The sequence below is a fragment of the Sciurus carolinensis genome, chromosome 7 (genome assembly GCF_902686445.1).
Source record: "Sciurus carolinensis chromosome 7, mSciCar1.2, whole genome shotgun sequence".
NCBI lineage: Eukaryota > Metazoa > Chordata > Mammalia > Rodentia > Sciuridae > Sciurus > Sciurus carolinensis.
Window position 1 is genome coordinate 113,632,962 of NC_062219.1, and position 26,078 is coordinate 113,659,039.

General features: G+C 47.1%; 2 protein-coding genes across 3 annotated transcripts in view; both read left to right on the forward strand.

The window, feature by feature from the left end:
* Positions 1 to 21: 21 nt before the first annotated feature.
* Ccnd3 (cyclin D3) overlaps positions 22 to 26,078 on the forward strand; it is a 90,337-nt gene continuing 64,280 nt past the window's right edge. Inside the window, exon 1 of one of the 2 annotated variants that reach the window (XM_047557453.1) lies at positions 22 to 155. The gene's annotated coding sequence lies outside the window, so the exon portion shown is untranslated. The remainder of the gene's footprint in view (positions 156 to 26,078) is intronic. The other variant, XM_047557454.1, reaches the window with a different exon arrangement.
* The window catches only part of Med20 (mediator complex subunit 20), a 114,066-nt gene continuing 88,054 nt past the window's right edge, over positions 67 to 26,078 (forward strand). Inside the window, exon 1 of the mRNA XM_047557457.1 lies at positions 67 to 155. The gene's annotated coding sequence lies outside the window, so the exon portion shown is untranslated. The remainder of the gene's footprint in view (positions 156 to 26,078) is intronic.

The window sequence follows — 26,078 nt, forward strand, 5'->3', positions numbered from 1 at the left end:
CACTAGTTCTCTGGGGGAGCCCAGGGGAGGGGTGCATACTTCTCCCCGCGATTGAGGTTCCGCCACCTCCCGACCCCTAAAGACAGAAGCCAGGGCGGCGGGAGAGAGCGTCTGCGGCCACAGTCGTTGCACCGGGGGGCTCGCCTGCCAAAGAGGTAGGCTTGGGGGTTGTAGAAGCCAGGATAGATGGACTTAGGCATCTTCCCCTTTCTCTGGGGTTTTGCTCAGAAATCAAGCTGGAGACCCCGTGTGGGGGTTGGAAGTGGGTGGGTTAAGGGGGTCGCCTCGCGCGCATCATATCCCCTGTTGGCCACCAAACTCAGCTCACTTTCCCTTTTAATGCGCTATTCTTCCGGGAGTTGAAGGGCAGGGAAGCCCCCAGAGGCCCTGAGCCCTCTAAATGTGTGCACATCTGCACAGCCTCCCTCTAAGCCTTCGCTTCATACGTCAGTGATAGGAGTGGGGGGCAGACCAGCGTGGGTAGGGAGTCGGTGGGTGCCGAGGCCGGCCAGAGTCAAGGAGGGACCCCTCAGCGACCTTTCCTCTGTGATGTTTGATGGGTACACAGGTGATGCTCTTAGCCTCCGCGTCTCTCTTCAAGTGGGGACAAGAGGAATGATAGGTTGACTGCTGTGTCTGATTCATTTGCGTTGGTTGAGCACCAACTATCGTTGGTTGTGCTTGGCTTTGTATGGGATGCTGAAGGCAGGAGTGATGTTCATCTACAGTAGGTAATATGGGTCACAGCCCAAGAGATAAGGGGCCAGGTGCTGTGGCTGGGGAGGTTGGTGAGGATGGGAAGGCTTTCCAGAGAAAAGGACATTTGAAGTGGGTTCTGGAAGTTGAATAGTTCACCAGACAGAATTTTGTGGGAGGTCTTTGGGGACACTTACTCCTCAGAGCTGGACTGAACCCGGTTCCATTGGACACTGGGAGACACTAGGATCAGTGACTGGCCTCTTTCACCCACTGTCAGGTTTGAAGAAGAGGTGGGAATGAACAGAACGAATTCAAGGAAAGGCAAGTTTCTGGGCTGGTTTCCAAGACCCCAGGAACTCTCAGTTGGGTGCAACTAGCAGGGTCCACCATCCTTGGTACCTGTTTCCTATCCTGGGTACCAGGATGGTTTCCTCTAACAAGCCCTCGCCATCTGCCCACCACCTCAGTTCCCTTTGGGACCATGGGACCAGACATGAGTGGGAAAGAAGCTCTCTCATTGTGTCCCTGCTGATTCTTCCATTCCTGGTTCCTTTGCGATATGACTAGCACCACATAGCACCAGTTTTGTTTTGTTTGTTTTGCGGTGCTGGGGATTGAACCCAGGGCCTTGTGCTTGCGAGGCAAGCCCTCTACCAACTGAGCTATCTCCCCAGCCCAGCACCACAGTTTTTGAACTTATTTAACACTATTTGTTGTGGCCAGACTCTCTCTACACAAACTGGATGTTGGAGACATCATGGTAAACAAGTCAGAGCTTCTACACCCTGGGATTTAAATTTAAAGCATCCCTGATCATCCTAACAGGGTCCCAGGCCATACTCAGTCCTTAAGCCCTTATAATCAATATGGTCCCAAGTGCCTTCTCCTTCCTTTTTCCCTTTGCTCAAGGGCTTGGACTGTGAGCTAAGTTACACAGAACTATCAGGTGCTCTTCTAAGTGGTTTAGATGCAGCATCTCATTTAAATCTTCTGTTAGCCCTGAGAAGTAGTCACTAGGATGGGCTCCATGTTATAGGTGTAGAATCTGTGGCACAGGAGACAAGTAATCTTCCTAAAGAAGGAACAAGAAATGAATAAATGGAACTGGAATCTAAGCCCAATTTATGGCTGGATACAGTGGTGCACACCTGTGATCCTAGTGACTTAGGAGGCTGAGGCAGGAGTACTGCAAGTTCAAAGCCAGCCTGAGCAACTTAGCGACACCCTGTCCCAAAATAAAATTAAAAGGTCTGGGGAGGTAGATCAGAAGTAGAGTGCTTTCCTAGCACCGGTTCATCCCCAGTCACACACACACACACACAAACTGACTTCAACTGAAGGCCCTGCTCTTAAACACCAGGTCAACCTACCTCCTTGACTAATCACAAAGAATGTGCTTTTGAGTCAGGAGCTTAGGGTCTTCCAAGGGAGACCATAATCCTACCTGGTCTGATGTTTTGTGTGGCACATAAGGTGCGAGCAGCAGTCTGTTTGCTGAGCGTGGGTTCACATTTCACACACAGTTTACAGAGAACCTCAGCAGACCTGGAGTAGGGTTGTGGGGACTGCATATTGCTGCTGTCCTTTCCTAATGGCTGTGGGAGGGGAGTGTGGGCGGTGTGTTTTCTTCTGTGTGAAAAGGAAGGGAATGTATAATTAACCAAGAGGAACCACCCAAGGTTAGATGCATGAAAAAACTTCTCAACATGGTTGTCATGTACTGGAATCCGGGGATGTGGGAAACCAAGGCACTTGTTTCATTGGGCATCTTGAACAGTAACAGAGACCTCTGGCACAGTGGTTCATACCTGTGAATCACAGCCACTCAGGAGCTCACAAGTTCGAGGCCAGCCTCAACAACTTAGCAAGACCTTGTCTCAAAATCAAAAGGACTGGGGATGTAGCTCAGGGGTAAAGTGTCCCTGGGTTCAACCTTCGTACCAAAAAAAAAAAAAAAGGCGGAAGAGCAGACACCCTCACATTCTAGACTCCATGAGGAACGTGCTAGCGAGGTAGTGGAGTAAGGAAGATGGTCTAGGAGTGAGAGCAATCTTCAGGCGCTCACTGCCTCTCTTCCCTTGGCTGCTGTATCCAAAGCCATGTCTCTGTTCCAGTTCCTTCAGACAGGCTGCCCCACTGCCCATGATGTGAGCCGGACCACAGGGCAGAGCTTCTGTGGATCCCAACCATTTTCCTACTTCCTTTCTGAAACCCTCAGTTTCTCACAAGGCTGTGTGCACAGGTCTGGGGAGGCTCTAATGCAGGTCCCTCTGCCAGTTGTCAGACCACCTCCTGCAACTGTCCTTGAGAGATGGGTGTGTGTTGAGGGGCATGGGGTTGAGGATAGAGGGAGGAAACAGGGCACTAGATAAGAGGTAAGCAGGCCTCCAGGTTGCTCCTCTGCCCACCCCCACCTTCCTCCTGCTCCTGGAGTTGGGTGCCCCAGGCCCCCTGCCCAGGCCCTAGCTTGTCTGTGAAGAACAGGTTGTACTCTTGAGAAACCACAAGAGGAAGTTTAGAGAGGGCTGGGGGTGGGGAAAGTTCTGGGGCTCCTGCCAAGTTTCCCTTTCCTCGCCCAGCAGTAGGTGTGTTTATCTTGCCCACAAAGACATTTAAATTTTAAATCCTCTGCCTTTCAAAAAGCTGTCAGTGCCTGTGCCATTACAGCCAGTGGCCAGGGACACCATAGAAGTGGAACTGGAAACCTATTTCACCTGGGAAAGGCTAACTTCATAAAGTCTCCTTTTCTCCTTCTGCCCCTTCACCTTCTTTTCCCCAAAGCACTGTACAACCTTTAAATATAGAGGAATGTGGCTGTAATGGCTACTTATGTATGTTATGATGTTGCCAGGAGGTATCCTAAGTCTTTACTGCTTTATCTCATTTGGTAGTCACCACAATTCCAGATGATAAATACCTCTATCCTCAATTTATAGATGAGAAAGCAAACTCAGAAAGGCTAAGAAACTCACCCAAGGTCACTCAGCTAAGTGGCAACGTCCAGATTGGAGCATGGATCTGTCTGATTTCAAAGTCTGTGCTCTTTACTTGTGAATTAACTCCCAGTAATGGAGGGTGAGAGCTAAAGGTGTTTTTAAAACAGTGATGGAGAAAAGGGTTTGGAGTAGAATTGGAAGGGATTTCCTGGAAGTGAATACACTGGAAAAAAGGCAGATGAAAAAATGATGCAGTGGGTGAAAGGTTGAGGTCAGACTCTGGAAGGAAGAAGCAAGTGGGAAGAAGCTGTATTGAGTTACTTGAAAGGTTGCCCTAGGGAGCCCTGAGGAAGAGGCGGGGCAGGAACTAGAAGCAGATTTCTAAAAAGCATAAGAACTTTCTTAACACATAATTGCTTAATTTCTGTTTGAAGAAGTGAGTCCTGTCTAGGGTAGTCTAGAGCGCATGCTCTAAGAGGGGTTTCTGCTAGCAAGACCTCAGAGCTCCTTCTACCTCAAGTCCTCCATGGTGACCCCCCCCAACACTTCGGTCTCCCCTTTGCTCCGGCACTCCCTGGCCCATGGTAGATCCTGTCTGTCCACCAGGTGGAGCTGTTGCCCAGGGTGTTGCTCCAGCTGCAAGAGGTGCTGGATTGGGTGAAGAACACCACCTGGTCTTTCAAGCGCCAACTGGTTTCCTGGGACCTCTGACCCCACCCCACCTTCAGCAGCTTAAATGTAACCAGGGCCCAGAGAACCACTTTTTTCCCCCTTGTAGTTGTAGAAGGACAGAATGCCTTTATTTTCTATGTTTATTTTTATGTGCTGCTAAGGATCAAATCCAGTGCCTCACACATGCTAGGCAAGTGCTCTGCCCCTGAGCTACAGCCCCAGTTGGAGAGAGCCACTTTTGATCCAGCAAAGTCTCCATAAAATGTTGCTCTTAGGATTCAGGCCAGAGTGTGTGGCTTCTGCCGCTGGAGCAGGCTCTCTCTCCTAGGTCAGGGATCCCTCCCACACCTCTCTTCCCCCTTCCTGACCTTCCTTTACCCTTGAGATAGAAGGACCCATATGTCAGGGAACAGAGGGCAAAGTCAGTAGTTCTTTCTCATGGGCACAACAGGATACGTAATGTGGAATGACCTTTCATAGCCTTCAGAGGATGTGACAACCATGTCATCTCCTGTAGGGGCCTCAGGAGCCCCACCCCTCTGAAACTGTTTGCCCTTTGCAGCCTGACCAGTTCTCCCACCCTGGTCGAAATTCCCCCAGCAGCCACTCTTGAGGTAAGAGAGCACTGGCTGCGGGAATGTCTAGAAAGGTCAGGAGGAGAGAGTTAGGCTCCTCTTTTGTTGACCCAGATCTGATTACTGCCCCCCAGACCCTTAGGAAAGCACAGAGTCATTGGGCTGCAGGTACAGAGAGCAGAGAGAGCCCAGAATGAGCAAGGTCTGAGAGTACAGTTACAAGCTCTGTGGCCAGAGGCCGCCATGCAGGACAGGCCCATAGAAAGAGTTCATAACTAGTAATTCTGTGCTTCATAACAGGAGGAATCCCCCAACAGCCTTGTGAAATGCCCATTTTACAGGTGAGCAAACTAAGAGATTACAGCCATTTGGCTATAAAGTTTATGCACATAATTAGTAATCTGCACTCTGATGGGGTGGTGGAGAAACCCTGTGCTCTGTAGACACACCACCCCATCGCTAGCTGATCTGGTCTCTCTGGCTGTGTGAAGCAGTTTCTTCATCTGTAGTCCCTTCCTCACCTGGTCATTGTGAGGATTCGTAATAACTAATATTAATTGAATATATGATAAATATCTTCTTGCATCCTCACAGTAGCCCCAGTGAAGGAGGCTTGTTTTTCCCCCCTGGGGATCAACCCAGAGCCTTGCATGAATTAGGTAAGTGCTCTACCACTGAACTCTGTCCTCAGCAAGGAGGCATTATTATTATGCCTTTACATTTGGGGAAACTGAGACTTCAGAGCGTAACCTGCACTAGGCTTAGGAGATAATACAGAGCCTGCTGAGTGCCAGGCGGTCCGTAAGTCCTTATGAGTGACAGTGCTATCATCATTTTCATAATATTATCATAATCATTATTCAAATTGTGCTCTTCAGGTGGGCCTGGGGGCCATTCAAAACCAAAGAGACCTGATTTCTTACCATCTCACCTATGGCTTCATTTTACCCTCTTTCTCCTAGAATAAAAATTGGCCCCACGTTCTGGCCTCTAGTCAGACAGTTGGACAGAATACTTGAAGCTGGGACAGTCCCAGAAACTCCCAGTCCTGGCCCCAGCGTTCTCTGCTCCAAGGCGCCCTCCCACTTGTTCTTGGTTCCCTTCCCTCCCTGATGCTCCTCCCCGCCCCTCCCCTGGGCTCCCTGAGTTCTGGGAAAGGAAGTCAGGACAGGGGCCTCAGACAGATGCAGACCTTGAGCTCCAATTTGAGCTCCAGCTGGAGGAGGAGAGGACTGGCCGGGAGATGGGAGAAAGGGGTACAGGGGCCCCTCTGCTTGTCCCCAGGAAGGCATCCATCTGTTATTCATGGAATCTTTCTTAAGCTCTGGCTTGTGAAGCTCACTGTGCTGGGCATGGTGGAATCAACTGTGAATGACACCCAGAGGAGGGCTTTTTCTCTGGCATCCAGATAGATCAGACTGTCTTTAGGGGATGGAGGGGAAAGTTGATTCCTCCCAGCAGCAGGCCCCTGAGATTCAAGGCCACTTTGTCCTTTCTCCCGGCTCCATCCCCTGTTTGCTAAGCAGTGTCTACTACAAAACCCACAAACTTGGAGGCTCTTCAAATGTGGAATCCATTTTCATCACTGTGGGAAGAATCTCAGGGTTACAGACTCTCAGATGTACTCGGGGAAGAGTGAGGGCCAGGCGTCCAACAATCTCCAGGGCCTCTCTTTCCTCCTCTCTTCCATTCAGCTGGTTGCTTACTGGTCCCAGGGGCAGCCTCCATCTTCTCTTTGAGTGAACTTGACTTCTACCTCTAAGACTGAGTTTTTCCTCTCAGATCTGATGATAATAGATCTTTGCACAGGTGTTGTAAATGCCTCTGTATGCTTTGTGCCATTTTAAATAAGTTTATGATACTTTTATTTATTAACTCATTTCTCATTTAATCCCTCATAAGAAACCTATGAGGTTTCCTTATTTTACAGATAAATAAACTGAGGCACAGAGGTTATATAAGCCCAAGGTCATACAACTGGTCCGTGTATGGGAGAGAGCCTGGTGGCTGGGAGAACTCTGACCAGAGACAGACTTTCCTTACACAACGTGTATGCATGGCATGGACCTGTGTGCACCCACCCCCGGGGGGCGTGTGAGATGACACCAGGTTTCCTGCTGAGATTGTGTCCTATACACAGTATCAGAACTAGTAGAGCAGACTGGCAGGCCCCATGACCTTCCTCCATGAGTGACATGCACATATGCCTAGAGGTGTGCTGGCACCGATGTGAGCCCCTCCCGCACCCGCAGCAATCTCAGAGCATCCTGGATCCCTCAGTGCTCTCGGCCAGAGCTTCGGGATTAGTTGCTAAGTCAAGCAAGATGGAAGGGAAGGGGCAAGAATGGCCCAGCCCTGCCCCAGCAGGCAGGTCAGGTGTTGCACGGGACCCAGGAAGCAGGAGTGGGTGGTGGTGAATGTGAACTTGCTAGGTGGGGCTGGGGCCCTGACCTATCTGGGGAGCCCTGGATGAATCAGCCTGACCACAGCCGCCCAACTTCAGTGATGGTATAAATAAGATTTTCCTCCCCCTCAATGCACATTTTCCTTTCCTTACTCTTCCCTAAGACTAGAGAGTAGATCCCCACACCTTGGGCAGGGGTGTGGCACTGGGGCAGTAGCCAAGGGCCCACCTCTGGAACTGGTGGTTAAGTTGGATCCTGGAGCTGGACGGGTTACCTTGTCCTTGCAGGAAAGCCAGAGGTCTCAAGATACTCCACCCAGAAATGGGCAGCAGCCCTGCCCAGAGTGGATGCCACATATCTGGCCCAAGGACAGGACTGAATAGGTGTAGGACTTTTTTTTTTTTTAATATATTTAGTTGTAGATGGACACAATATCTGTATTTGTTTTATTTATTTTTATGTGGTGCTGAGGATCGAACCCAGTGCCTCACACGTGCTAGGCAAGCACTTTATCACTGAGTCACAACCCCAGCCCAGGTGTAGGACTCTTGAGCTCATCTCCCTATTATAGTCCTCCAACAACATGTATAAGTTTCAGGGGCCCTAGAGCTATTCATTTGTCCATTCTTCTTATGTAGTGGAATTACATTTTATGTAGTATTGGGTTCAAAGTCAGTATTAAAGTCTCCTTCAACAGCTAAGAAAACAGTGTGTGTGGTTTGGGCTTTCTCTCCCATCTCTATGAATCTTCAGCATGGACAGTTTTCATTGGGACAGATGACCAACTCTTTGGGTGAACATTATGTTGAGCTTGGGATAAGGAAACCCATAATATAAAGAGTGTGCAGGCTTCTATGGTTGACTGGAATCTCCTCCAATTAAATTTATGTCCATTAACTGTGCAAATTTAGGAATTCATTATGCATGTTTCCGTGGGCTGCCTGGGCCATCCAAATGTGCTATGGAAATGTCGAGAAGGAAGCAGTTACTTTTGGAAGGGTTAGCCAGGAATTTCTTCTCAAAGGTACCATTGGAGGAAATAAAAAGGGGGAGGGTTTTTTCATTTTGTTTTGTTTTTGCAGTGCTGGAAATTGAATCCAGGGCCCAAAGCATTTTAGACAATCACTCTACCACTGTCTACATCCTCAGCCCCCGCAAAGAGAAGATTTGATGATTTGATAAAAAAGTGTTCAGGAGCAGTTTTAAGTGGTGGTTAGAAGTAAAAAGACACAAATTAAAACTGCTTTTAATTTGTATCTTTTTATTTTTGTGAATGTTCTTTTTCACCAAAAGCCATATTACAGAAATAATCCTTTTTCCATTCTTATTTCTTTGACAATTATTAGGCTTATTTCTTATTCTTTTTCTACAATCACTATTGTTTCTAGAACAATTTTTTCTTCTTTGATGCCAGGGATTTAGCCCAGGGGCCCTTTACCACTGAACTATATCCCCATCCTTTTTAATTTTATTTTTAAATATTTTTTGTTTTAACATGCATGAGGCTCTGGGTTCGATTCTCAGCACCACATAAAAATAAAATAAAGGTGTTTGTTTTTTATTTTTAAGACAGGGTCTCACTAAGTTGCTGAGGCTGGCCTTGAACTTGGGATCCTCCTGCTTCAGCCTCCTGAGTCGCTGGGATTACAGGCGTGCACCACCATGCCCGGCTTACTTTTTTAAATAGTTTGAAAAAGTCCAGCAATGCAGTGGAGCAGAGAGGTAAAACACAAGGAAGGGCAAAGAATGGGGAGAATTGGGCATCTGAGAGACCAGGTGGTGTCTGCTTCCACTGACATGTGAGGTCTAATGCAGCAGTTCTCAAACATCCTGGTCCCAGAAACACTTAACATCTTTAAATTTTTTTGAGGAAGCCAGGCACAGGGGTACATGCCTGTAATCCCAGTGGCTTGGGAAGCTGAGGCAGGAGCATCGTGAGTTCAAAGCCAGCCTCAGCAGCGAGGTGCTAAGCAACTCAGTGAGACCCTGTCTCAAGTACAAAATAGGGCGAGGGATGTGACTCAGTGGTCAAGTGCCCCTGAGTTCAGTCCCCAGTACCTCCCCTCCATTTTTTTTTATGAGGATCCCAAAGAGTTTTGTTTTTGTAGGCTATTAAGTTTCTAATAAAAAAAAATTGAGACATTTAAAAAATACTTATTAAGTCCTTTAAAATAAGAAATTTGATATTTGTTGACATAAGTATCATGTTTTTAAAAATATTTTTATTAGTTGTTGATGGACCTTTATTTTATTCATTTATTTATATGTGGTGCTGAGAATTGAACCCAGTACCTCATACATGGTCGGCAAGCGCTCTACCACTGAGCTACAGCCCCAGCCCAAGTATAATATTTTTAATAAAATGATAACTGTATTTTCCAAAACAAAAAAAAATTAATGAGAAGTGTGGCTTTGATTTACGTTTTTGCTAATCTCTTTAAATGCCTGATTTAATGGAAGACAGCTGGATTGTCATGGCTGCTTTCACCTCAGTCTGTTGTACTGTATGGTTTTGGTTGATGCATATGAAGAACATCTGGGCTCAGACAGATATGTCATTGGAAATGGGGGGACCTTGTTGGTCTGGCCTGGTGGCCTGCGGACAGCTGGCCTAGTGGGACATGAAGGTGGAACAATCATTTGGGACAGTGGTAAAGAAGCTTGAGTTGGTGGGGAGTGTCGGACTTTATTTAGTGGGTAAAAGGGAGCCATTGATGGTTTTTGAGCACAGAAGTGGCATGGTCAGAGCTGTTTCTAGATAATTCCTAGGGCAATAGTAGAAAAATAGAACAGGCGAGAGAGAGATTATTCAAGATTATGAAAAGGATTGAAACTAGGGTGACAGCAGTAGAATGGAAACAAGGGGGCGATTTGGCAAAATATTTTGACAGTAGAAACAACAGAACTCAGTAATCGTGGGGAAGGTATGAAGAACCATCTGCCCTTCCCTGGGAGGGACCGTGCATGCTTCTCCAATGAAGTACGAGGCATGCGTGGCACGTGGCTGCTTGCATTCCTTCTCCTGTGCTAGACCACGTGCCCCGAGGTGCTCCTCTGCAAGTGCGCTGTGAGAAGAACCAAGGACCACCACGTGCCTCTCAGCGTGGCAGATGTCGGTACCATTAATGGAAAAGCTAAACCAGGAGGAAAAGATGTCTCTTATCACTGAGTATGACTAACTAAAGACTAGGGCAAGGGGAAATCAAGGGTGGACCTTGAAATACACCATCCTCTTGGCAAAAAAGTATATTTGTCTAGGTACTAAAATTTTGGCAAGAAATATAAAATCTATTTAGGGGACTTGGCTTTATTCTTTAATCTCAAGTAATTTAAGTCCAATTAGGGTGATGCTTCTCAAAAAGAAATGTTTGTGGGGCTGGGGTTGTGGCTCAGTGGTAGAGCGCTTGTCTGGCATGTGTGAGGAACTAGGTTTTATTCTCAGCACTGCATATAAATAAAGGTTCATTGATAAACAACTAAAAAAATATTTTTTTAATGTTTTGATTTTAACCCATTTGATCTCCACACATATGGACATGTGCTCCCTAAGCAATATTTACCCTCCATACAGAGGATGTAATTTGGTATTTTTAAAAAAATTCTATCCTGTTGTTTCCTTTTAAACCATGCTGGTCAAGATTAACTTGGTGATTTCTTGAGCCAGGAGCACGTCCTGACTTGCAATTTGAAAAACACCAAGTTGGGATGGTATCAGTATTTTAGGGTTCTGTTAGCAGCAGAATGGACTGTCCAACATAAAGCAAAGGGGATTCATAGGGAGAAGATAGGGAACTCAAGGATCCTTCAGGAGGCTGGAGAACCAGGCTTGGAAATGGGCAGAAACCAAAAGTGCCCCAGGGCTGGGAAGAGGTACCTGCAAAGAGAGCAACTGACTGGTCATCTTTCCCCTGCTGGACCTGGCAGCCTAGATGGGCATCTGAGGCACAGTTAGGGAGCATGACTCCTGAATTTACAGGAGGGGAGAGGGAACTCCCCAAAGAAAGTAGCAGTGCTACTGGGGAGGGGAGCAAGTATTATGACATAGGTACATTAAAATAAAAAATCTAACCATAAGTGGTGTCGCATTACAAACTGGTCTCTGGGTAAATTCTGTTTTTTTTGTTTTTTTGTTTTTTTTTTTGTTGTTGTTGTTTTTGGTACCAGGAATTGAACTCAGGAACACTTAACCACTGAGCCACATCCCCACTGCATTTTTTATTTTAAGACAGGGTCTCACTAAGTTGCTTAGGGCCTCACTAAATTGCTGAGGCTAGCTTTGAACTTGTCATCCTCCTGTCTCAGCTTCCTGAGCCACTGGGATTACAGGCATGTGCCACCACGCCCGGCCTCTCTGAGTAAATTCTGCCTTCAGAAAGCAGTGTGGCCATGGCCAGTGGCACTGCCTGTAATCCCAGGGAGTCTGGAGGCTAAAGCAGGCAGATCACAAGTTCAAAGCCAGCCTCAGCAATTTATCAAGGCCCTAAGCAACTTAGTGAGACCCTGTCTCAAACTAAAAAAGGGCTGTGGAATGTGTCTGAATGGTAGAACGCCCTGATTTTAATCCCCAGTATCAGAAAGTTAAAAAAAAAAAAAAAAAATGGGGAAAGGCTGTTGAAGAGATGTCAGTTGTCGGTCAAAAGATTCAAAATTACTGTTATATAGGAAGAAAAAGTTTAAGAAATCTATTATATAGCATTATGAGTATAATTAGTGATATGATATTAATTTTTTTTTTTTTTTTGGTACTGGGGATTGACCCAGGGACTTTTTACCTCTGAATCATATCCCCAGTTCTTTCTATTTTTTATTTTGAGACAGGTTCTTGCTAAATTGATTAAGGCTTCCCTAAATTATGGAGTCTGGCCTTGAACTTGCCATCCTCCTGGCTCAGGATTGAGTTGTTGGGATTACAAGCATGTGTTACCACACCCAGCTATAGTTACCTTCTTGAAAAATGTTAAGAGAGGAGATCAGTGTTGTCTTCAAAAAATGATAACTATAGGAGATAATGCATACATCAGTTAGCTAGACTTAACTATTTCACAATGCATGTGTGTGTATTTGTATATATAATTCTGTACAGAAGTGCAATTTTATCTGTCAATTCAAAAATAAATACTTTTTTTTTTTTTTTTTTTTTTTTTTTGGTGCTGGGGATTGAACCCAGGGCCTTGTGCATACAAGGCAAGCACTCTACCAACTGAGCTATCTCCCCAGCCCTAAAAATAATACTTCTGAAAAATTAAAAAAAAAAAAAAAAGCAGTGTGGCTATGGATATCAAAATCCAATGCCTCCGAAACATTCTGACCCTTGCCTTGGTAATTCCGCTAAGGGATTCTACATGTAGAAAACACCGTGTCCACTGGAACAATGTCGTGTCTCACAACAGAGAGTCAGACTGCAGTGTATCTATTGAATGGAATATTAGCCATTAAAAATGTCAGGTTTGATGGCATTCACCTGTAGAAGCCCTCCTCTGGAGACTGAGGCAGGAAGAGCGTTTGAACCTAGGAGTTTGAGACCTACCTGGGCAACACAGTGATACCTTGTCTCAAGAAAAAAAAAAAAATCAGTTGCAAAAAATATGCGGTACCATGAAGATGACTCCTGTGGTGATGTTATGAGAAAATCAGGAAACAAAATTGTACATACAGTATATTTACAACTATATATTTTATATAACACACGCACAAGACTGGAAGGAAATATTCCAAAATGGTGACAGTGGTTGTCTTTTGCGGGGAGGGTAGAACTAAGGCAGATTTTTTTTCCCTACCTTTTTCCCCTTTTATGTTTCCGTTCTGCAATAACATGAAGAAGAGAAAACACATCCTAAGTTGTGTTTCCATGAGTCTATAGAAAATCTGTCTCATTACTTTGGTGGTGTCTTATTGGAGGCAACAGATGCCCAGTACAAAGTTGACCGTGAGAGGTCCAGTAAGGGCCAGGCCAGAGCCTGCATGGATGGAAAGTTCCCAGCTGCCTCTGCCCTTAGCTCCAGCTGAGCCCACACTATCTGCAAGCCCTTCAAGTTCTGTGGCATCAGTAAAACTGTGACATATCCAGGCAACTAGGGGGTGACCAACTCAGGGTATCATGGCAGTTGGGGTGGGCAGAGTCAGAAGCGGGGCAGAGGACTCCCTTGCAAGCCCCAGTGACCTGTGGACAGAGTGCGTGTGAAGTGGGGCAGGCCTTTCTCCCTGACATCCTCGGTCTCTTGGTCCCTTTTCGCCGGAGGTGGGGGCCTAGGGCGGTGCAGGCAGGAAGCAGGGCTGTATCCCACAGTGTCTGCCTCCTCAGCACAGCAACAGAGAAGGAGGTGGAGCCTGGATTGAGCCCCAAGATAAGAAACATGTGGCAGCTGACGGGGGAGATCAAAATAAACAGCTGTGCCCCCAGGAGAATGAGCTCCACATTCCGTTCTCTGATCCCACCCCAATTCCCACTTCTCACACGTTCACCCCACCCCCATACATGCTCGCTCAGCATCCCCATCAGCCACAGGGGCCTCCCCTCCGGCCTTGGCGAGGTTCCCTTAGAGCAGCCTTCGCACCCACCCACCCCCCTTAACAGAGACTCTGGGGCCGCTCTCCAGCTGTCTGGGGGTGAGTACTCAGGACAGGTGGCCGGAGGTGGATGGAGAGGGCCTCTTCCAGGGCCAGCCTCCACCTACCAGGACAGCCCACCCTCAGACTCTTCCCTGAGTCACTTAAGAAGTCCTGGAAACAGGAGAGCCAGGCTGTTGTGGCAAGTCTGGGGAAGCTGAGGCGGGACCTGGGGCATGGGCAGAGGTTGGGTCTATAAACATTTGGTCAGTTCGCTGTGGGTGGGCCTCCAGGAATTCACAGGAGAGGAGATAGCAGGCCTAAGATATCAGCTTGAGATGGCTTATGGGAACTCATTCCTCAGCATAGGGTCTAAGGGTATCCTAATTCCGGGGACCGCTTGCAGAGCTCCCCATCTCCTGAGGGCTCATGGCAGTGCCCTGACTACTTTCTACACGTACTAACTTGGGATTTAAAGTCTAAGAAGAAGCAGAATTCTCCATGTCCTGGGACTGAGCCAGTCCCTGAAGCCACCACAAGTAGTGATTAAGTCCCTTCTTCTGAGCTACCCACTCCCAGCTCCCATCTAATCTGTAAGGCTCAGCTGGACCTGTGCACTGAGGGACTTTGGGTGGCACTGGTTCCACCATGGAGTCACTCCACATCCTGAAGATGTAGGGACTCTATGGACATGACCTCTCTGTTCCTGGCTTGCACATGGCCTGTGGCCTGGGTTTACAGGGAGTCAAATCCTTTACTCTTGGTTGTGGGATTGTTGAAAGAAGGCACCTCCCATTACCAAGGATGTGTAACCTCTTAGTCTGTCTGCTGGCCTCCTAGCTTGGTTCCATATCACTGTACTTAAATGATTCCCTCGAGGCCCCCAAGGCCCTCTAATGTCCCACATCTCCAGCAGACTGCAGGACATGCCCTCACTTGTATAGCCACCTCGCAGTCAGCAGACCTGATAACTATGCTAATGATGGCCAGGAACAGCAACCTAACTTGAAGAACTTCTTGTTCAAAAACTACTAAGAAGATGGTAACGACAGAGTATTAAACCAAGCGTGGGACCCTTCTATGCCTGTGACCTTATAAAACTGTCCATCTCCGCTGTGAAGACAGTCCTGATGATAACACATTTACCGAAGGCTTGCTCTATGCCATGCCCTGCTAGGTGTTAAACATGCATGATCTCATTGCCACTTCTTGACACCCCTATTATTCCTACTTGTGTAGACAAGGAAACGGAAGCTTCAGACGAGTCATCTAACTTGCTTAGGTCACCTGGCTCTTCCGTGCTAGAGCTGGGGACAGAAGCCAGCTTGACTCCAGAGCCTGAGCTCCCACACACCACCCCAGGCAGCCCCATCCTCCAGGAGCAGCAATGTCGTTGGGTAGGGCAGCTGCTCCCCAGTGCCTCCTGCCTCTCAGGGCCAGGAAGGAAGATGAGGCAAGAGATAGCAGCTGACAGTGTGGCAACAATGGTCATGGTGGTGAGGGTGGCTGACACGGGCAGAAGTGCCAGGGTGGTGACAAAACTGAGATGGGCACAGGAATTGGATGAGCTGCGGGCAGCTGATAGACACCACAGCTGTGTCCTCCACCCTTGCACCCATGTGGGCACTGCTGAGCCCTCCCATCCCCTCCCCTGATGTCACCTCAACTCTGCCTCTCTCTTCCTCTCTATGGCCACAGTTTCCTCCCTCCAATTTTCTCCCCCGCCCCCTTCCCAGTCATCCTGCAGGATGGTCATTTGAGTCTCTTTTCCAGCTGTGTCCTCAACATTCCCATACTTATCTCCTTAGTAAGAACAGCTGTGGTCTTGTGAGCACCTACTATGTGCCTGGCAGGTGTGTCATCTTGAGTTCTCTCCACCAACCTGTAAACAGTTACTAATGCCTCTGTTTCTATTTTTTTCTTTTTTTTGGGGGGGGGGATACTGGGAATTAAATTCAGGGGCACTCGACCACTAAGCCACATCCCCAGCCCTATTTTATATTTTTAAATTCAGAGACAGGGTCTCACTGTGTTGCTTAGGGCCTCGCTTTTGCTAAGCCTGGCTTCGGACTCACAATCCTCCTGCCTCAGCCTCCTGAGCTGCTGGGATTACAGGCGTGGCGCCACCATTCCTGGCTAATACCTCTGTTTATAAAGGCAGGAACTGAGACCTAGACCAAGAGATTTGCCCAAGGTCACATGACTGGTGAGAGGAATCTTGGGCTCAAATCTGAAACCCACCCATTTTCCACCCCTCCTCACCTCATTCCACATAGGACCAGGTTGGCCTGAAATAATGCAGTAATTTCCTGAGCATGAAGGAGCTTTTTCTCAAAAAGGAGGTAAATAGTTTGAGAAATAGTCAATTTGAGAAAAGAATTAATTGCACAGTCTAAGGGAGGGAGAGATTCACCTTTGGCTCTAATTTGATATTAGCTGGAATGGGGGTGAACAGGTTATCTTCTCTATCTGGAAGGTACTCTCTGACTCTTGGGAAGCAGACCTGATGGTGTTGGAGGGTAGGGAGCTGAAGGACTGGGGACATGGTGAAGAGGAAGCCCCTTCTACATACCAGTTTACCATCAGCATCTTGGCCCTAAAGAATGGACGGAGAGCTGTGGGTGCTGCTCAGTGGCGCAGCATGCAGGAGGCCCTGGGTCCAACCACCAGTACTGCGGAAATGAAGGAAGGAAAATTTTTAAAAAAGGACTGGGGTAGGCATTAGAGGAGATTTAACTGCTGTAGCACAGACTCCGAGGTTAGCAGCTTCACGGAATGGAAATTTCCCACACCTGGGGAGGTGATCCCACCCTGACAGTGCCAGGAGCCAGGCTCCCCTGTGACTTCATTGCTCCTCCATGCCCCACTGTGGAAAATGGCGTGCTGCTGTGTCTCCTGGAGCCCTCCTATGCCCGTGGGAAGACAGAAGAGAAGGGAGGAGGAGGTGGCAGTGCCCTTTTCAGGATATGACCTAAAAATGAACAGATCATGTATTCCTTTGGCCAGAAGCTGATCACCTGCCACACTCAGCTGTCCGGGAGTTTAGGGACCCTACATACTGGGTACAAGACAGGATTTGAGACAGGGTAGTGGATTGTGGGGGGCTGGGGAGGGCAGTGGCTAGTCTTGCCATGGAATCTAGATGGGGAGGGAGCAGGGAGCTCATGTCATGTGGATGAGGGTGCTTTTCTATGGGTAACCTCTGCTAGAATATTCTTGGGTGGATTTCTTTCTAGGGGCAGCCCAGGGCAGAGGGGCCAGACCCTCTTGGATAATGTCCTCCCCATCTCTTTCCTCTCTGGTCGGAGGTGGTAGGGTTGACTCTCCTTTCCCCTGAGGAGAGGTCCATCGCAGGTCATCATGCAGCCCCTGTCCCACCAGGTGTGCTTCAGGAGCCAGGCAAAGTCCATTGAGGAGCACCATATTTGCTGCTTTGGGGAGGCCCTGCTGTTCTCTGAGGGGACGGGAGGGTTATGCCTCCGCACCTCTCTGTGGTGCTAGGAAGGTCAAATGTAAGCACCTGGGGCATCAGAAGAAGGAGGCACTAAGAGGTTGCGACAGAGATGAAGAGCTCCAAGCCTCAGAGGGTCTCAGAAAAGGAGCAGCATTGAGGAAGGAATGTCGAGAAGGTCAAAAGAAGAAAAGCGCTTCCCTTCTTTGCATGGGAATCTCTATGTGGCTAGATGGCGACAGGCAGTCTTCTGGGTCCAGCGCCAAGCCACTCATTCACTTACTCATTTATTCATCCACTGGGTGGCTGTTTACTGAATACCTCGCACGGGTGTGGGTGGAAGACAAAGAGCAAGACAGGCCCGGTCCCTTACCACATGGAGCTTAAACCTCAGTTTTCCCTGGTCACCTTCTGCCTCCTGAGAGAGCCACCCTTGTGGCTCTGAGCTGGAAAGGACCACAGGGATCCCAGGAAAACACATGGCAGGCCCTTAGCTTAGAGTGGGATGCCTGCCATCGTGGGGTACAGTGTGGGTTGGGGGTGCAGTGAGCAGGGTGTGGAGCAGGCCTTGGAGCTTCGATCTCATGTCTCACTGCAGGGATAGAATCTGGTTTTTAATCTGGTTTTCTCATGGCAAGGTTTGGTACTTCTTATGGGTCTAGGGGATCTGCCTCTCCCACCTCCTTCTCTTCTAACCCCAGCTGTCTGTCTAGTGTCCCAGGTTGTGTGGGGTCCCTCATTCCCATAACCATGACCCCAGGTCACCAACTGCATTTCTATGTACCAGGAAAGAGGGTGGTGTAGGAAGTGGAAATCTGTGGGATTCTGAGGCCTTCGCCTCTTCAGCTGCTCTCTGGGACATAGCTTTCTGGGCCTCTCTTGGCCTTGCCCTGTGTCCTGGCCTCTCAGAGCTGCCCAGCTCCGTTTCGAACCTCTCGTAGCACCTCCAGACCTGTGGTTGCCTGCGTGCCTTGGCCCCTCACACAGCCTCCCTTGCTTCTCCGAGGTGAGGCCTTCTTCAGACCCTGCCTGCCTCCTGCCTGGGCTCCTAAGTGCTTTCCAGTGTCCTTCATGCTCTTTTACTGCCGAATGCCCTTGGCGTGACTGAGAAGGGTCTGCTCAACCCATCTCTGCTGCACACTCATTGTGTGATCCAGGTGTGTTCTTAACCTTTCTGCTTCCCTGTGCCTCAATGAATTGATCTGTGAAGCAGGAATAATAACAGTGTTTCCCTTACAGGGCTGTTAGGAGAATTCCATGCGTGGTTAGGAAGCTTCAGGCACATGTAGCCCTCAGGAAAGGGTGTGAGTGTTACGTAAGTCTTGGGCCGTTGTTGTGGTACAGTGTGTGCCATTATAATGAACACACTAACAAAGCTTCATGCCCCAACATCCATATATAAATCCAGGAATCCAGACCAAATAAGTCAAAACCTTCAGAGTCACCTGCCCCATCTCTGCAACTCAGATGGTCAGGAAGAAGACCTGGGACCTGTCTGCATCTCATACTTTTTTGTGTGTGCAGGGGATTGAACCCAGGGCCTTGTGCTTGCGAGGCAAGCACTCTACCAACTGAGCTATATCCCCAGCCCCATCTCATACTTTTGATTTTTCGTGTTGGACTTTGTACCCAGCAGGTGTTCTGTAGATGGTGGGTTTTGATCGGATGAATGTGTGCAGATGGGCAGTCACAGGTACCCAAAGATATGGCTGTCCAAGCTATTATAATATTCAAATGCAGTCCGTTCTCATTATTTGTAGTAGCTATGCTGTATGCAGTCAGTCAGATCACTAAGTTAGTGAAGCCTGAACAATTCATTGCTCCTGGGGAAGAACAGGGGTATGTTCCTGTCAGCCTCTTGTCACTGTGTTATCATCAAGTGATCAAAACATAACCTTGCCTTTTGTATGTTTTTATTTAGACACATTATTTAAAACATATTGTTGGGGCTGGGGAGATAGCTCAGCTGGTAGAGTGCTTGCCTCGCAAGCATAAGGCCCTGAGTTCGATCCCCAGCACCGCAAAAAAAAAAAAAAAAAAAAAAACATATTGTTGACTCATGCTGGGTGTGATGGCACATGCCTGTAATCCCTGAGGCAGGAGGATCGCAAGTTTGAGGCCAGCCTCAGAAACGTAGTGAGGCCCTAAGCAACTTGATGAGACCCTGTCTCAAAATAAAAAAGGGTTGGGGATGTGAAGTGCTCTGGGTTCAATTCCCAGTACCAATTAATCAATCAATAAAGAAATAAAAAATACATTGTGTACTCATTGGTAGTTAACTCATGACCAACTATACTGTAATTCATACCTGAATGAAGCTTTCCAAGCATATTTTCTCTGTAAGTCATCCTGTGTGTAGAAATATTAGCACATTGAACCTGTAGTGGGGGCTGTTTTAAACAGGAAAATCAACCAAAAAGCCAAAAATGTAGAAAAGGCAGCACTAACTAGACTGTGACATGGGTCCTTTTTCACGGTAGGAGAGCTGAAACTAGTCACCATGGTGTTGTCTTGTTTGACATCAGCTGAGAAAATACATGTTAGTGACTCAAGCTTTTCACAGCTCTGCGCATGTCTGCAAATGACTGCAAAGCACCTCGAGTATTGATTTGGGGGTTATAAGTAAATTTTAACAAGAATGTTCATATATGGAATCAATGAATCAATGAATGAGGATCAACTGTACTTCCATGTGGGTTTGCCATACACCTGCTGCCCAGAGGTGCCCCTGTGCCCTACTCCTACTCTCCCCCAAATTCAGAAATCTAAGGATTGATGCCCAGACCAGCAAGGGGCTCCAGCACCCCGTCAGTGTCCATGTCATTCCACTTGTAGACACTGCATATCTCCATGGAGGTGGGGGTAAATGTTGCTCACCCCACTGGAGGAGGTGAGGAAGCCTTGCCCTGCTTCACATGGCGGGCCAGAGCCACACATGCATAAAGGGAAGTGGGGCTGACATGAGTAGGCAGCCACCTGTGACTTTTCTAGGCCAAGTGCTACATCAACACCTGGGGAAGACCCCCTGGCAGTTTGGGGGAGCCTGTTTTGTTCTGATCTTTATTTACCCCTCACAGAGGAAGTAAATAAATAGCTCTTTGTGCATCCGTGTGCATGTGCGTGTGCCAGACTGTACGTGCCTGCTGCACACAGTTAACAACCGTGACCCAGCCCCAGAGGAAGTGGTCACACAACGATTGTTTGTTTGATTTTTCCATTTACTCTTTCATCTCCTTCCCGCCCCCCAACCCTTTTCATGTGTGCTGAGAGGTTTGCATTCCCAGTCTGGGATCCAATCATCTGTTCATTCATTTCTTCATTCACTCATTTTGGTGTGTACTGAGCCATCGTCGTGTTGGGTGCTGGCAGATACGGAAGGTATCATAGAAGAAAGGGAGCTGGGGAAGGTCTCTTGGCATTTGGATGTAGGTCGACTGGAATTGGAATCCCTGAGACTGCTCACTAACACGATGACCATAGGCAAATTACTTTAGCCTTATGGGACTCAAGAGTGTCATCTGCAAATTGGAATCATGCCGTCTCACCTCACGGGACTATTTCAAGGGTTAAAGATGGTAGAAGAGTGATTTGCTCATGGTCTGCACTCAATACCTGTTACTTCTTCCTTTAAGGTAGTGATGGGTGGCAGGGGTGTACTCAGTGGGAAAACATGTTCTTAGCAGGCACAAGGCCCTTGGTTCAATTCCAGTATTCCCCCCAAAAAGATAGTATTGGAGTCACAAGTTGGAAATTCCTCCTGTGCCCCTTCTCCCTCTTCCCTGCTCTAGTGGCTGCCAGCCTGCCTGAGCCCTTTGTGAGCACCTGCCTGGGTTACTCCTGATTTCCAAAACTCATCACTGGCCTCCTGGGGCGTATGCAATAAATTTACCTTCTCCTGATGTTCCGGTTCTCCTAGGATCTGGGCTCACCCCACCTTTCCAGGCAGTTTATCCACAAATAACCTTCATAACTCTCTCCCTACCAACAAAGTGTCTGGTCGATCCTGGGGTGTTCCTGCTTCCATGGCTTTGTGCACTCTACCCCCTTTCAGGGCTGTCCTTTGCCCTCCCCCATCCACCCCTACCTGTCCAAATTGACCATTCTTCAAGGCCCATTTGAAATTTTTTTTGCTGTTCCCCTTACATGTCCTGTCTCCTGGGTGGCCTTTCCTGGTGTGTGCTATGTGTAGACACAGCCCATTGTCCTCAACTAGACTGAGCCCCCTGAGAACAGGCTCCGTGTCTCAGCTTCTCCCACCCTTCATTTCGTCCATGTGAAGAATGCTTGCTGGGAGTCTGACACCTTTGGGCCCAGTCCTTGTTCCTGCAGTAGAGCCCAGCACTGCATATGATACCCTCAATAAATGCTGATCCAACAAACAAGTAAGGGGCTACAGTGAGAAGCAACAAAAGTGAGGTCTTGGGTGCAGACTTCCTATGCTTAGGCAAGGGAGCGCAGGGAAGGCTGGGGGTGGGGGCAGGAGCCGTGACCATTCTGACAAGAGCCAGGGATTTTTTTTTTTTTTTTTTTTGTATTAGGGATAAAAACCAGGGGTGCTTTACCACTGAGCTACACCCCCAGAACTTTTTCTTTTTTATTTTGAGTCAGGGTCTCACTAGGTTGCTGAGTCTGACTTTGAACTTTCGATCCGCCTGCCTCAGCCTCCTGAATTGCCAGGATTATAGGCGTGTACCACTGAGCCTGGCTTTCCACATTTTTTATTGGTGCATCATACTTGTACATAATGGTAGGATCTGTTGTTACATATTCTCACACACACACACACACACACACAATAAAATAATATAATTTGGCCAATATCACGTCCCCTTGCAAGAGCCAGATTTTTGTTCCAGCCCCTTCCCACCATACAAGATCTGGGGGAAGCACCATGGATGGAGGCTTGAACAAGGTACAAAGTCCCTCTGAGTATTTGGTAAACAGAGTGGAGCAAAGGAAAACAAAGAGCCAAGAATTTCCCATTGGTTGGGTCAGACGTGGGTACAGAGTGGAGCTGGGAAGAGCATCATAATGAACAATGTTCATTAAGCCTCTTCCCCACCCCACCCCCAGCCCCGTAACGAGGATTGAACTCAGAGGCACTCAACCCCTGAGCCACATCCCCAGCCCTATTTTGTATTTTTTATTTAGAGACAGGGTCTCACTGGGTTGCTTGGTGCCTCCCTGTTGCTGAGGCTGGCTTTGAACTCTCAGTCCTCCTGCCTCAGCCTCCCAAGCTGCTGGGATTATGAGCATGTGCCACCATGCCAGGCTCATTAAGCCTCTTTTAAGCATTTTTAAAAGAATCATAAAACCAGGAGTGGAAGTATAGGTCAGTGGTGGAGCACTTGCCTAGCATGCTTGAGGCCTTGGGTTGGATCCCCAGAACTGCAAAATAAATAAATAAAAAATCATAAAATCTCTCAGTTTAGAAAGTTGGACCATATAAAAAAATTGGAAAAAAATTTTAAATCACTCATGGTTTCTGTCATCCAAAGACAGCCCTGGTTTACCTTTTGTGATTTTCTTCTAGACTATATTTTTACTGTTTAAACAGTTATTTTTAAGTTAATTAAATTGACTAACAAAAATTATAATTATAAAAGTAAAACAAACTTCCTCATTATAAAAACACGTTAAAAGTGAAAATTCTACCCTAACCACTAAATCTTATCCCCTAGGGAATACCACCATTAAGAGTCAGCATGTGTTCTTCTGAACTCTCTTTCTGTGTGTTTGCACTTATCATTCTATTCTTTTAAAATAGGACCAAAGAATAATGTTCATATGCAGTCATTTTTCTTTTTACAAAGTTAGTACCATTTTGCATACCCAGTGCAGTATTTCCTTTTTTTTTTTAACATAACTTTTTTATGCTATGTAAATGTACTTTAGTATCTGATATTTTACAAAATGCATCTAGACCATTGATGTATCACCCGTGATATGGCCTGCAGTTTAAAATAATTGTGTGAAAATGAAGAATGATTTGCCTGAAAACAAAAGAATATCTAATTCATAATCCCCCCCCCCCATTTTTCCAGTACTGGGGATTTGAGTCCAGATATGCTCTATGACTGAGCTACATCTCTAGCCCTTTTTATTTTTTATTTTGAGACATCATTACATTGCCAAGGCTGCCCTTGAACTTGCAATCTTCCTGCCTCAGCCTCTAGAGTCACTGGGATTGTAGGCAAATGCCGCCTCGCCCAGCTTAATTTATACATTTTAGAACAGGACTGAAATGTTGAATTGACTAATCAAAATAATTTGAAAACCTTAGCTGGGCCCAATGGCGCCCACCTGTAATCCCAGCTACTTGGGAATCTAAGGCAGGAAGATCATAGGTTCAAGGGCAGCCTTGGCAAGTTGGTGAGATCCTGTTTCAAAATAAAATACAGAAAGGACTGGGGATATATCTTAGTGTAAAGTATTCCTGGGTTTGAGTCCCAATACCACACACACACACATACACACAAATTTGAAAACCTTAATATTTAATATTTAATATTTAGTTATAGTATTAAGAAAAGTAGGTTAAGTGAGGTGGCACATGCCAGTAATCCAGCAGCTTGGTAGGCTTAGGCAGGAGGATCGTGAGTTCAAAAGTCAATTTAGCAAGGCCCTAAGCAATTCAGCGAAACCCTGCCTCAACAGAAAACATAAAGAGGGGTGTGCTAGGGATATAGCTCATTAGTAAAGCACCCCTGGATTTTATCCCTAGTACCAAAAAAAGAAAAGTAGCAGTGTGCGGTGGCACATGCCTACAATCCCAGCATTTTAGGAGACTGAGGCAGGAGGATTGCAAATCCAAGGCCAGCCTGAGCAACTTAGTGAGGTCCTAAGCAATTGTGTCAAGAATAAAAAGGTCTGGGGATGTGGCTCAGTGGTAAAACACCTCTGGATTCAATTCCCAGTACCAAATGATAGGAAGAAAGGCAGGAGAAAGAAAAGTAGTAGGCGATACACTTTTCAAATTTTGTCTTGGGTATATAAAACGAAAGGGAGAAAGCATCGTTCGTGGATCTCTCAGGTGAAATGAAAATGTCCCCTCAAGTGAGCATTTATTGCTAAAATATAAAATGCTAATTTTAATTTCCAGCTCTTGCATATTACCTACATAATACTTAATAAGCTGTTTTCTTGTATGTCAATATATATTTTAGTGCTCCTGTAGCTTTCCACCCATATTTTACTCAATCGTTGCATGATTTCCACGAATATTTCCTAAGTTTCATATCAGATCCCAGAGAAATGGCTGCCTTCTGGCTGCTTGGGACCCCGACACCCACGGACCCTGTGCTGGGTGCAGTGTGAAGCTTCAGAGCCTGGGGCCATGAGGGGGTGCCGTCAATGAAGACTTTGTGGAGACCAGACACGTTTGTGCTGGATCTTGAAGGGGAAGCAGGAGCTCCCAGAGGCAGAGGCTGCAGGCCCGTGTGGGGGGCCTGGAGGGCCGCCAGCAACAATGTGACTCATTATCAGTCTCCCCCGCCCCCCCACCCGCTTCTGGTGGTTTGTTTCTGCTTTTCCTTTGGAGATGACAGATTCTGCGAACAAGAGCTCCAGCTGTTTATCAGGGGCCCTCCCAGGCCCCAAGTGCCAGGGGCTCCACTCCCTGCTGGAGAGGCTGTGGGGCCCTGATTAGGTAGGTTGGACAGCTGAGGCAGGGGACCCCGGGTGAGGTGGCACAGGGACTGACAGGCACAGTGAAGGTCAGAGATGGAGAGCTGCAGGAAAGGAGCAGGTGCCAGGGGAGGGGAAGCCAGGGCGAGGACCGGAAACAGACCTCGCCCCTCGGTGCTGCCAGGGCGTGGCCCGCCTTCCTCAGCCTGGTGAGGTGCCACTCCCTGGAGGCCTCTTCTGAGGCACCTCCTCCCCAACGCCCTTCATTCCTCTGACATTTCCTAGTGGCATTGCTCAGGACCGATTGCCTGTGCTCACTTGGCAAGTCAACAGGTTGTAGTTGAAAGAACTTGAACTTTGATATCAAAAATAGTAGCAGTAGCCAACATTTGTCAGGCATTTGACACGGGCTCGGCACTGTGACGTGTGTTTTGAATCAATTTGCTCAGTAAATAATTCCCACTGTCAGCTGGGCACCTTGGTTCCTGCCTATGATCCCAACTACTCAGGAGGCTGAGGCAGGAAGATTGCAAATTGAGACCAGACCAGGGAACTTAGCAAGACCCCGTCTCAAAATGAAAAATCAACTCAAAGGGCTGGAGAGGTATGTCGCTCAGTAGTAAAGTGTCCCTGGTTTCAAATCCCAACACTGCAAAAAAAAAGAAAAAAAAAAAATTCCCAACTTTCAACCAGTATCCATATTATATAGTAGGAAACTGAAGGGAAGAAGAATTAGTAAACTTTAAGTCTCACAGCAGAGATTTGAACCTGTCTCAACATACTTACTCATATCAAATAATTGAAAATATCTTTTTAAATTGGTCAAAGATACAAAATTTCAGTTAGGAGGAATACGTCCAAGAGATCTATTGTACAGCATGGTGACTATAGTTAATAATAGTGTATGCTACGCTTGAAAATTGCTGAGTAGATTTCAAATTTTCTCACCCCAAAAAATAATTATGTGAGGTAAGGTTTTGTTAATTAGCTTGACTTAGCCATGCCACAATGTATTCATATTTCAAAACATCATGTTGTATACCATCAACCTGTATGATTTTTCTCAGTCTAAAAATAAATAATAATCATTTATTTTATTTACAGTTGCTGGGGATTGAACCCAGAGGTACTGTACCACTGAGTGACATCCCAATACTTTTTTATTTTG